Source organism: Camellia sinensis, chromosome 5 (genome assembly GCF_055761805.1).
Source record: "Camellia sinensis isolate YWXY chromosome 5, ASM5576180v1, whole genome shotgun sequence".
In the NCBI taxonomy this organism is placed as follows: Eukaryota; Viridiplantae; Streptophyta; class Magnoliopsida; order Ericales; family Theaceae; genus Camellia; species Camellia sinensis.
This window is the reverse complement of record NC_138965.1, coordinates 140126791-140138926: the sequence shown is the minus strand read 5'-3', so window position 1 is coordinate 140138926 and position 12136 is coordinate 140126791. Positions and strand designations below refer to the sequence as shown.

General features: G+C 36.4%; 1 long non-coding RNA gene across 1 annotated transcript; it reads left to right on the top strand.

Moving 5' to 3' along the window:
• The first annotated feature begins 307 nt into the window (after nt 1–307).
• On the top strand, nt 308–11619 carry LOC114298986 (uncharacterized). The gene is made up of 5 exons (XR_014330199.1): nt 308–566; nt 10295–10384; nt 10473–10869; nt 10949–11211; nt 11313–11619. It is a non-coding gene; the product is annotated as an uncharacterized LOC114298986 (long non-coding RNA).
• The last annotated feature ends 517 nt before the right edge of the window (nt 11620–12136 follow it).

The window sequence follows — 12136 nt, the reverse complement described above, 5'->3', positions numbered from 1 at the left end:
GTCTTGAAAAATAAAAAAGTATGTATATTTTTTTTTTAAATATACTTAAAAATAATAAAAACTAAAAAAAAAACTTAATTTATAGAACCAAACAAGGAGTTTTTAAAAAAAAATATTCTTAAAAAAAAAACTATTTAGAGAATTGGCCCAGTTTTCAAACTATTTGAGAAAATAACCTGGTTTTTAAAAATGCAATTTCATGATGGCATGGACTGCCACCGTGGCAAATTGCAATTGTGTGTTGTAAATGCAATTTCATTGAAACCGTGAGATGAAAATGCAATTTCAATGAAGTATACATGAGTGTGAACTTTGAAAATCCAAATACGAGAAACGCTATTCAGAGAAACCATTTGAAAATCAAAATTGGAGAAACCCTCCTATTCCTCTCTTGATCTCGACTTGATTCCTTGCCATTTGGTTCGCTGGCGACTTTGACGTTGTGCAATAGCTCTTTCACCAACGATTGAAGGTTTCTCTTCTCCATCTTATGCTCAGTCTGGCAGCGAACGACTTCAACTTCACAGTTCTCAGTCTCAATCAGACAGTGAAGCTCGAGCTCTCAGGTAACTACTTTATTTTATAGTGTACTTTTGATATGGGTCTTGCTTTATTTACTGCTTTTTTCCTTGCTTTCACAGTTTTTTTGACTACTTCTGTAAACTAGTTCAATCCAAATTAGTTGTGATGAAAACTTCTATATTTCTCGTTTTCTCTTTATTATCATAATCCAAACAAAGCACTGTAAATAAACAGAGGCAAAAAACTGAAGAGAAAAGCACCAAAATACTACCAATAATTTGTCAAATAATATATGAGAGAGAAACTAAAATTTATTACTAAACTCATGAGTCAAACATCAAATAAACATAAAATTTTTTCAAAAAAAATAAAAATTAAAAATATGCAACACATATATGTAGGAAACAAAAACAATTAGATTTGGGGATTTCCTCACCAGCCATGTTTTGAAAAACAGGAGATGAAGATGGGTTTCTATACAATAAGAACAAAGCAATACCCAAAAGAGCACAGAGCAGATACCCAGTGCTGAATCTCCATAAATACATACTTTCAACAACCTAAACCAATGAACATATAGATAGTGAAATTGAAACAATATATATATATATATATATATATTCAATTGGAAATATGCAAAAACAAATATAAATAAATAAGGAACTAAGCTATAAAAGTCAACAATCTCTGTTTGAATGGAATGAAGTTTAAATTATCAATTGAATTGACAATTTTACCGGGGATATGTAAACGTGCCCTTGGGCCTCACTACAGTTCAGGACTCAATGTCACGGTCCTGTATCAAATCTCGCAGAGTGCAATGCAAGACCAATGAAATCATCAAAGAGTCCAAATCTGGCAAATCATTTTTGAAAACAGATTTTTTTGAAAGAAGTGTCAAACATGGACTGCTTTGCCAGATACAGAGTCGCCACCTAAATATTTTATTTGAGAGAATTTAGGAAACCCTGACTCGTTGCCTAAGGCCACGTGTCCGTCATCACCAAAGTTGCCTCGGCTCGGGAACTTGGGTACTATTGGGAAAGGTCACTTCGTAAGCACCCCCGCTCGCCCGATCAAAGATCGGCCTCTACTAACCATGATATCTAGTTTTGAAAACATTATGCGTTCCTATTCCGATTAATTAGCTAGAATTACTATGTGATGCGCACAGCATACAAGTATAGACTAGATCGCCTAATTTGGAACAAAGCATCGCATATCCGTTTGTTTGGAAATATTTGAAGTTTGCTACTCGCAAGTAGGCTAAAATGCGGATTTCAATGAATTATCCCAATTCAAGTAATCCAACCTTCACCCACAGGCATTCAGGCAGTTATATCAACTAAGCACAAAGCCACATGGTAAGCATGTTGTCATGTTAACATTCACATTCATGCGAGATGCTAAAGCACAAATACTTACATTGTACTCCGAGCCAAAACAAAGAACTTGTTAGTAATCAAATGTATGATCCAAGTCCATGTTAAAATGGCTAATGCATCGCAGGCAAAATGCAATTAGAATAGCCTCGGCTAATCTATGGATGGCATGTGAAATGCAACAGATAACATGTATTCAAATTGGAATTTAAATACTACGCAGTTAGTATGGTGCGCCGAGCCCGGTGCATGCAATACAGATGAATGATGCAAATATGCAAGCATAAGGTATGCTAATCGAAATATACCCTAAATCTAACCATTGTAAGCGGCTAAATAAAAGGAAGGAAGAAATGGGGTTGGAAGACATGCACACACACACCCATACTTATTACAAATTGCGCCCTCGCTCGGAGGGTCCGAATAAATAATACAAGCCACCTAATTAACTAACTCACAAGCTAATTAATTATTACAGAACCAAATTGAATAACTAGCTACAACTAATTATTACACAACTTAATTAATTAAAAAATTAATTAACTACAAATAACAAATGCTAACTAACTAGTAAGCAGTAAAGAGAATTGCTCCAACTCTGTTTGAAAAAGGGAGGCATGCATGCTCGCTTCGGTTCTTCGCCTCGAAACGTATTCCGGTTGCTCTTTAGAGGCTCTGTTTGTAGGGTGTCTTCCAGTGCTTGTTGCTGGACCTTACCAAAACACTGCAGGGGAAGTCACCAGTGGCCTGCCGGCCAAGAAAGGAGATCTGCCAGCCAAAGATGGTCCATTGCCGGCCAAGGGTGGCACACTGCCGGCCATCAATGGCAGGCTGCCGGCCACTGGTGTGCTGTGACACCAAACTACAACGAAGCACAAAATAGAGGAAATGGAGGGTTTCCCAAGGACATGTACGCACCATGGCGCTCCAAATCACCTCAAAACATCAAGGGAGAGGCCTAGTCGGATCCACGACCATCAATCACGCATCCCGATGCATGATGGCCAAAGATCCAACTTGTGCAAATCAATATGAAAATGAATGCACAAATAAAGCAAGTAAAGCCTAGAACTCTATCATAAATCATCAAGAGCTTCGGCCACCGAGAATTGAGACACGTTCCATCACTTGAAGTACAAAACGCCCCTCGTTCCTCGTGCTCGGATTAACACTTAATCCAAGCAATGCAACACATAAGCATGGCAAACATGCAACATGACCTAAATGTGCAAACATGCAACTAAACCAAGCATGCAACAAGCATATAAGCATGATGTGAGGTGATGACCTTGGACAACATGACAAAATGCAACATGAACATGTGAGCATGCAAGGTATGCAAAGCTTAAACAAGTATGCGACAACATACGAAATGAAACAAGCATGCGACAACATTGTAAGATGGGCTTACACCAAAGATGGACGGCTCTCAACTAGGTCCAAATCAGTAGCCAAAGCGATGAATTAAGCCAAACAACACACTCAAGCATGCGAAATGCGAAAGGTTCATCAAAGGGGCCTAAAAGGGCAACTCTCAAAAGTGCCTAAGAAGTGATAAATGTGCAAGTGTGATAACACTATATGCACTGAAATGAGATGATAAATGATGCCAAATCATTTAAATAGCTCAAGGATAACATGCGCGAATCACCGAAACACGAAACTTGCAAGGCCAATTACACTACAACTACACAAAGCATGAAGGATATGGCAAGGGTAACCCAAAACAGTCCTAGTACATGTTGATATGAGACTAAAACATGCAAGGAAGTAAGCCAAAGCAAGCTAGCATACAATGCTAAAACATAGGACATGCAAGGCTACAAAAGAGGCAATGCACTGCACCTATTAGAACCAATCATGGCATGACTTGGACAACCAAAAACAGAGTTACATCATGGTATATTAGGACCCAAAATGTACTGAAATGATGAGCCAAAGACTTAGGCTAAGTGGCATGCCCAAAAGTCCATTCTTGAGACATAAAGCACAAGCTATACAAAGCATTCAAGGCATGTCAAATGCAAGCATATGACGACATTTCATGGACTGAAATAGCATATGGAATGCGGGCAAAGCATGCAAACATCACATGTATGGCATGGTAGGGGCCTCAAAACCCAGGACTAGCCTAAGCATTTACACTATAGCTATACAAAGCATGAGTGGTATGGACATGGCAACCTAAAACAGTCCTAGAACACTTCAAAATAAGCATAAAATCAAGTTTGAGCAAAGCCAAAATATGCTAGTATGATGAGTCAAAACATCATGCACAAAGGGCTAGTAAACATGATTTGTTCCACACCTATATGGAGCATGTAAAGGATGATGAAACCAACTATGGATAGGGTCATATCATGCCAAATGATGACCAAACACATGCTGAAATGTAAACCAAACAAGCTAAAATGACATGGCAAAGCATGGAGCATATGAAGCTAGTTTAGGGGATTTACACTACAAGTGCATCATGCAAGAATGGGGTAACAAAACCAACCCAAAAAAGGTTCATGGCATGGTAAAACATCACCAAAAATGGACTGAAATGGGCTCAACAAAAGCCAAGCGCACATGCTACTTTGATAAGCTATGGATGGAGTTACACTACACATACTATATGCATGCAAAATGTGACCAAACCAGCCATGGACAGGGCCAAGGCAGGTCCTAGAAGTCACAAAAATAGGCCTGAACCAAGCCTCAAAAATACATAGAGGGATGGTCCTTTGAAAGGCCAAAAATGCAAGTAAAGAGAAACACAAAGAGAGGGGACTACCCCCTCTGATTAAGGACCTCAAAACCACACCTCTATGACCAAAATCCCACTGGATTTCAGTGGTAGGAAGGCCAAACCAAGGCTAGCTCGGAGGCCTCAAGATATGGCTTAAAACAAAGCCAAACAAAGCATGCAAGGGGGCTACACGCCCCAAACAGCAAAATGACCTTAACCAAACTTAAAAAGCACTTAAAAAAAAGACTTTTTCCAGTTATAAGCAAATCCTAAATCAATATGCAAAGAGGGCTAAAGCAAGGTGTAAAAAAGTACAAAAATTGGGGAAATGCTCACCCTTGAAGACCCTCTTCGAAACCAGCAACTTCAGGGGGTGGAAACCAGTTTTCAGAGCTCAAGAATCCTTCCCAAGAAGCTTAATCCAATGGTGGTGGTGTATCTCTATGGGTTGTAGTGTAAAAGTGCAAGGAAATCCAACTTCAAAGCACAAAACACACACAATATAGAGAGAAAGAGAAGTTTTTCTCTTCAAAGTTGCAGGACCCTGTCTAAGGAAGAAGCCTCTTCCTTATATAAAGGAATGAAAAGCCAAACTTCTTCAAGAAGCTTTGCAAGGCCTTCATCCCTCCATACACGTGTATGGAGGGGAGCAAACAAAAAACCGGCTGGCTCAAAAGATCTGGAGGAAAACTAGCTGAAACAGGGGGGTGCCGACCATCATCAATGGCTGGCAGTGGCTCATTGATGGCCGGCAGGGCCTCATAAATGGCCGGCAGGAGCAAAGACATGGCCGGCAGTGCACCAAAAGGGTCGCTCTGAAAGGACCAAGTCAGGGTCCAAAAATAAGACAGAAATAATACAGGGTCCGGGAAGCTCAAACCGGTGACGTTCTGCCGCGACAGTCGAATACTCGGTGAGCAGTCGAACTAGTTGTTGGGTGTACCTACAAGCACAACCAAGTCCCGAGGACGGTCAAAAATGGGGTGTTTACAGGGTAAGATTAAGGGTTGGCTTTTTTTTTTTTCCTTCTCATTTTAACATTGGTAGATTAGCTGGGTGCAGGAACAAATTGAAAAAAATAAAACTTTAAATGATAAAAATCTAATCGTGACATGTGCTTTGAAGAATACATGATCATGGTAATTAAAATAAGAGTTAATTTAGAGAAAGTGTGTGTGTGTGTGTGTGTGTGTGTGTGTGTGTGTGTGTGTGTGTGTGTGTGTGTGTGTGTGTGTGTGAGATAGAGAGAGAACTGCTTTCTCAAGTTATCTTCTTCCTATATATCCTCTTCTCTTCACCTTCATGTTGTGACCCATGGGTACATTTTTTTAATTTCTTTTAATTTTAATTGGAAATTGATAATATTGAACCTAGATGCATACTTAGATTATGTGTATCTAAAAAATAAAAATTTGATTAAAAGATTTTTTAAAAATCACTAAAAATAAAGTATTACTATATATCTTATGTGGGTTTGTCATACATATTAAGGTGCACTTTCTTAGTCATTGTGAAATTGTTTTTATCCACTGGTTTTGGGAGTTTGACATAATTCTGATTCCTATCTCTATATTCGTCAATATCAGCGTATATTCATAACTTTTTTAGGTGGGGTGGACAGATACTAATATGTGGCTAATTTTTGTTGGTATACAATTTACAGACCATTTGATTTGTTTGTATCTTGAGGTCGGTTTGATTGTGGTTCAATTGTGTTAGTTTTTGCATTTTCATTTTGATAGGTTTGATTGAAGTCTTTAAGTGTTTAAAAAATGGTTAATCATAAAAAGCTTAATTAGAATAAACATATGTGGAAGATATTTTTAGAAAAGAAGTATGATTTGGAATCAAATAAGATGGTCTTGCAAAGGTTACACCGTCGAACATGAGCATTAGATCTATTAAAGTGTTTTGAAAGCATTGTTTTTATGATTTTGGTGGAAGATAGTGTTATATTTTTTTTATTTCATGATTTTGGTTAAACATAGTGTTGTTATATATATATATATATATATATTTGTGTGTTTATCTTAGATTCTGCTTATAGAATAACTTACTGCTTGGAATAAGTTGCAGCAGAGAAATGGAATTTAAGTACGAGAAAGATAAACACAGTACAACGATCCTAGATTTTTACCCAGCTTTTATAGTGTTCCAGACTCAGGTCTTGTGGTTTAATGTTATTATTTATGCCTTTTCCTCCTCTTACTCTTCAAATTTGAGTTTTGGAATGTCTTAGATGTGTTTAGAACAGGTTGGTTGCTAGTTGGTTTAGAACCTTGTTGTCCAAAATTTTGATCTTCCGCCCGAGCGGGCCTTCTTGCGCTCGAATGGGTTTTGCAAACATTCAATACTTTGCACGTCTACAAAAAAAATGCTGGAGAAGTATTTTTCAAACTCGAGCGGCATTTCTTACGCTCGAGCGGGTCTGCACTCGAGCGGATGTCTGTCGTCTGCAAAAGTTCTAGAAGTGTGTATTCTACGCTCGACCGGGTCTTATTGCGCTCGAGCAGGTGGTGCCTTGTTGTTATGTCTTGGCACTTAAGCGGCCTTTCTTGTGCTCAAGCATAACAAAAGTTTGTGTTTGATGCTCGAGCGTCAAACTCTCCGCTCAAGCGGACTGCGCATATATCAGATCGCGAAAATGACATTTTAAATCACTTTTTCATCATTTTCTCTCTCTAAAACTTTCCAAAAACCTAGATTGAGACTTTCTCTCTCTAAAATACTCTCTCTCTCTCTACATTTTAGCCTAGATCAAGTGATCTTTACACCCTTGTACCTTCATTAAAAAGTTAAAGCATCTCAAGATCTATCTTTTGGACCGAATAGAGTGGGATTTCGACATCTTTGGGGTTTCTCTCTTGCTTGGCTCATCTTCTCTTCTTGAGGTAGGAATATTTTACACTTTAATATGGTTTTTAACCTAGGTATTTGTTGTTTTGTGTAAATGGTGGGATTTGGGAGGATTTGATTAAAGTTAAAGTTTGAATTCAAAATTGAAAGAGGGGTTTCCATGTTGTGTTTTACAAAATGGCTATGGGGTTTGTATATGAGATTCTCTAGTGTTAAAATGATGAAATTTCAGCCGTTGGGTTGATATTTGAAGAAAAAGGGAATCTTTCCCTAATTTAAGTTGGATAACCAAATTGTATAAATAATGAAATTGATGTGGGAAATGTGAAATTGGAAGGGTATGTGAATGAATGGTGTAATTGGATTTGTAAAATCACTCACCTATGGAAATTTGATAAATTATCTATTTAAAAGATTGTATATCGGTTTAGAAATATCTGTATTAGGCTATCGGTGGAGGATAGCTTTGATTGTTGTAGAAATTGCATGTGGATTAGGTGAATTGAAACTATCCCATGGTTGATTATCATTGAATACGATCATACTGTAAATACATTGTATATGTATTTTATTTGGAGTGGAAAAGAGATGTACTCCATGCGTGATTATGTGCTTATATACATTGCATATGTATGTTTAGTTGGGAGGAGAAAGGAGATAGATTCCATTATAATTAAGTTGGCCGGAGTGTCCTAGGTGAAAGTCCCGAAATCTATAAATGGGTGCCGATCCCGTGGATGAAATATCCATAAAATGGCAGTTTGGGAGTGTCAATGTTTTGATCGTGAAATCGTTGAACCATTGAGTTATAATCACATTTGGGTGATTGAAAAATAATGAAATTAACTCATGCATTGAAATGAATTGAGGGAAAATGAAATGGAGCATGGAATTGATGTTTGTGATTATATATATATCTATATATGAGAATATGAATGTTTATCCCGGTCATTGGTATGCATAAATACTTATATCTTTGTTAAACCTCATATACTGTGTGAGATTATTCCTACTGGGTTGTGGCTCACCCTATTTGGGGAAAACATTTCAGGTAATGATGGCATGCCTCCACCAACGCAATAGCATTGAAGGGTTATTTGGGAAACAAGTGGGCTTCTTGTTTTGTTAGCCTAGGGCTTTAATTGTAAGGGCTAGTTCCACTTTTGTGGTAGCCAAGTTAAGACTTGGAAATGTGTAAGCCCGAAGGGCATTCATTTATGTTAAACTCTCTTGTAATATTAACTTCATGTAATGAAAAAACTGTTTACTCTGATGTATGTTGCCTTCTTTATCTATGCTTATAGGTTATATTTATGGTTATATTTTGAGGGCGTTACACACAGACAAATAGTTTAGCCCTCTTGAATATGGACCAAATCTGTAAAGATGATACATCAATAAAACCCTAGGTGAGCAGTGATTATAGGATCCAAATGAGCCTAGGGTGAAATGGAAGTGGAGGATTTGAGTTTGACATATTGTGAATGGGTTTATTATGCAACAATCTAGGTCAAACCAGCTAATAGCATTAGTAATGATATTTTTTTTTTTCCAGCATGAAATCGCATGTTCAAAATTCAATTTCATGGTGAAATTGCATTTTGAATATGCCATTTCATATTCACTTGACTTACTGATATATAGATGTTGGCCATGTCAATATGAAATTATATGTTGAAGACATGATTTCACCATGAAATTGTATTTTTAAACTTACAATTTTAAAAAGTGAGTTAGTTTGAGAAATAGTTTGAAAAGTTGGTTATTTACATAAATAGTTTAATTTTTTGGAATATTCACATAAAAAAAATTAAAAAACTCGCAGATTTGGACTTTTGAGATTGTGTGACATTTATTTTTTTACAGTTCACATAAAATGAAATTTTCAACTTTCAATAATGGAATTGACTATCTTTTCAAATTATTTCACTATTTGGAATCACATATCAATAATGCGATTTAAAATTGAAATTGCATCTTGAAGCTGCGATTTCAGTACAAAATTACATTAACCATGAAGGCATTTTAGTGATATTGGGTGATGCCTTGCACACACACACACCCCATTGTACTGTTTCATTCATGTTTTTTTATAATTGCCTGACTCATAGATATTTCATGATGCCAAGTATTACTAGGAAGGTTCTTTCTATATTAGCATCAAACATGCTTTGTAAATTAGTTACAATAGTTTAACCTTCTGATATAATGTTGTGTCTGATGTTTCCAATTTTGCTGCCAAGGTAATAAAAATATCGTCATCCATTAAATACAGAATTCTATGTCATAGTGGAAAAGAATTCATGAAAACAAATTTCATTGAATTGAACTTTGTATAATAGAATAGAATAGATAATAGGATACAAAATAATAAATAAAAATCTGAATTTACGGTTTGAAACCAATAATACAATTAAATAACAAAACATGATGAAAATTGGCCTTAATGGAACATAGACAAAACAACTCAAGATCAGTATAACCATCAGCTCATCCGCTTGCATCCCAATTGAGATACCTTGCTTTAACTTTTTTCTTTAAACTGTACTACAATGAAATTGTCCTTATATTATATGTGAGTACACAAAAAGTAGATTACAGAGATAGTAATCTTCTATTTAAATTAGTTATCATAGTTTTTATTAACCTATTTGACTACAGTATCTTGTTGTGACCCATTAATAAAAGATACTATTCATTTTAATCAATTACAAGTTTATTGATTTATATTGTTCACATTTGTTGTATGATAAATTTGAACACAATGTTGATGTTTACATGTTCGATATATTATTTGTAGGTTATTGTAGCGATGGACCCGAGTCCAGCTGATCCTACTGTGTTGACGTTACAACAGTCTTACAGATCCATTTTAGCATGGACTTTCTCGGTACATATATATGACACTTCCTTTGCTTTAAATTATTACATTATATGTCAAGTGAAATTGTATTAATTGTTATGTGATTTTTACACAGGATGATGTTGACTCCGTTATACTTACGTGTCGATATCGCGAGGCTACGATAGTACATATGGGACGCCCTGATGCACGCATAGTCCCATACTTGCAGAGAGCAGGATTTTCTGGACTCATCCATGTGCCGTTCATACAGTTAGATTGGCATCTTATTGTTGTAATAGTAGAGAGGTGGCGATCGGAGACACACACATTTCACTTAACATCTGGGGAGGTAACCATCACATTGCAAGATGTCAATATCTTATCTGGACTTCGGGTTGATGGTAACGCTATTTCAGGGAATACTGGTTGTGATTGGCCTGTTATATGTAATCGTCTTCTAGGGACAGTTCCACCTACCAACCAACTCAAAGGCTCGAGATTGAACATGACGTGGCTTTCCCAGACTTGTGGTAACTTACCCATTGATGTTGATGATGTCATAGTTTAGCGCTATGCTAGAGCATTCATTCTCCAGCTTTTGGGTGGTAGCATTTTTGTAGGCAAATCTGGTAATATGGTGCAATTAATGTTTCTGCCTTTACTAGAGGACTTTGATGCTACTGGGGAATACAGTTAGGGAAGTACAGCACTGGCTTGGTTGTATCGAGAGTATGTCGTGCATCTCGCGAACGTATGCATGACATTTCTGATTTTCTCATCCTTGTTCAAATTTGGGTGTGGTATAGATTTCCCTACATTGCTCTGTGTCGTCTTCTTAGACAACCAATAACGGACGGTCCGCTCATCACACGGTATTAACCATTTACATGTTATTATATTTTAATTTACGATGATTATTTAGACATTATTATAGTATTGATTAATAATATACTCATTTGTTTAAAATCTTCAGTTGGTGGGATGCATTTAATGTTCAAGTGATAAGTGTTCCTTGGACAAACAGACCTTTGCACAAGTAAGTGTTCTGTTTATGTTTTACAATAGTAAACATGAGTTACTTATAGGGATGTAATGGCCCAACCCGGCCCAATCGGGCTTCGCGGGCTCCCGTCTTTTTAACGGGCCGGCCCATTGGCCAAAAAGTGGGGGCCAGGCCCAAGCCCAAGCCCAAGTCCACTCATAATCGGGCCTAGGGCTTGGACTGCGGGTCGGGCCTAGTCGGGCTTTTTTCTTTTTAATTAGGAATAAAAAAATAAAAATAATTATACTAGAGTATTTTAGCTAAGATTAATGAGATATTTTGTTTGGTTATGTAATGTTTCATGGTGATATTTAAATTTAATTATGCGTAATTTATATTTTTTAATTATGAACTTATAACTAAAAAAGTATGCAATTATGTAATTTTTTTCTTTCGAAATGAATAATTTTATATATATGAGGATGAAACTTTCAATATTATAATATTAAATTATTTATATAACATTTATTGAATGAATAATTTTTATTTCAAAATGAAATAAAATAATACAAAAATTGATATTATTAAATAAATTAGGTGTAGATTACTGATGATGGTAGAACAATTGTATCACTATAGGTCAAGTACATTTCAACTAGGTTGACACCTACTAACCTACCAATCATTTACATTATACTCTATCTCAATAATCTAATACCAAAAAAAAAATGAAATGAAATAGTAAAAAACAAATTATTGATCAATTATCGGAGGAGAGAAACATTTCAATCGCGTTGCCCGAGGATGTGTCATCC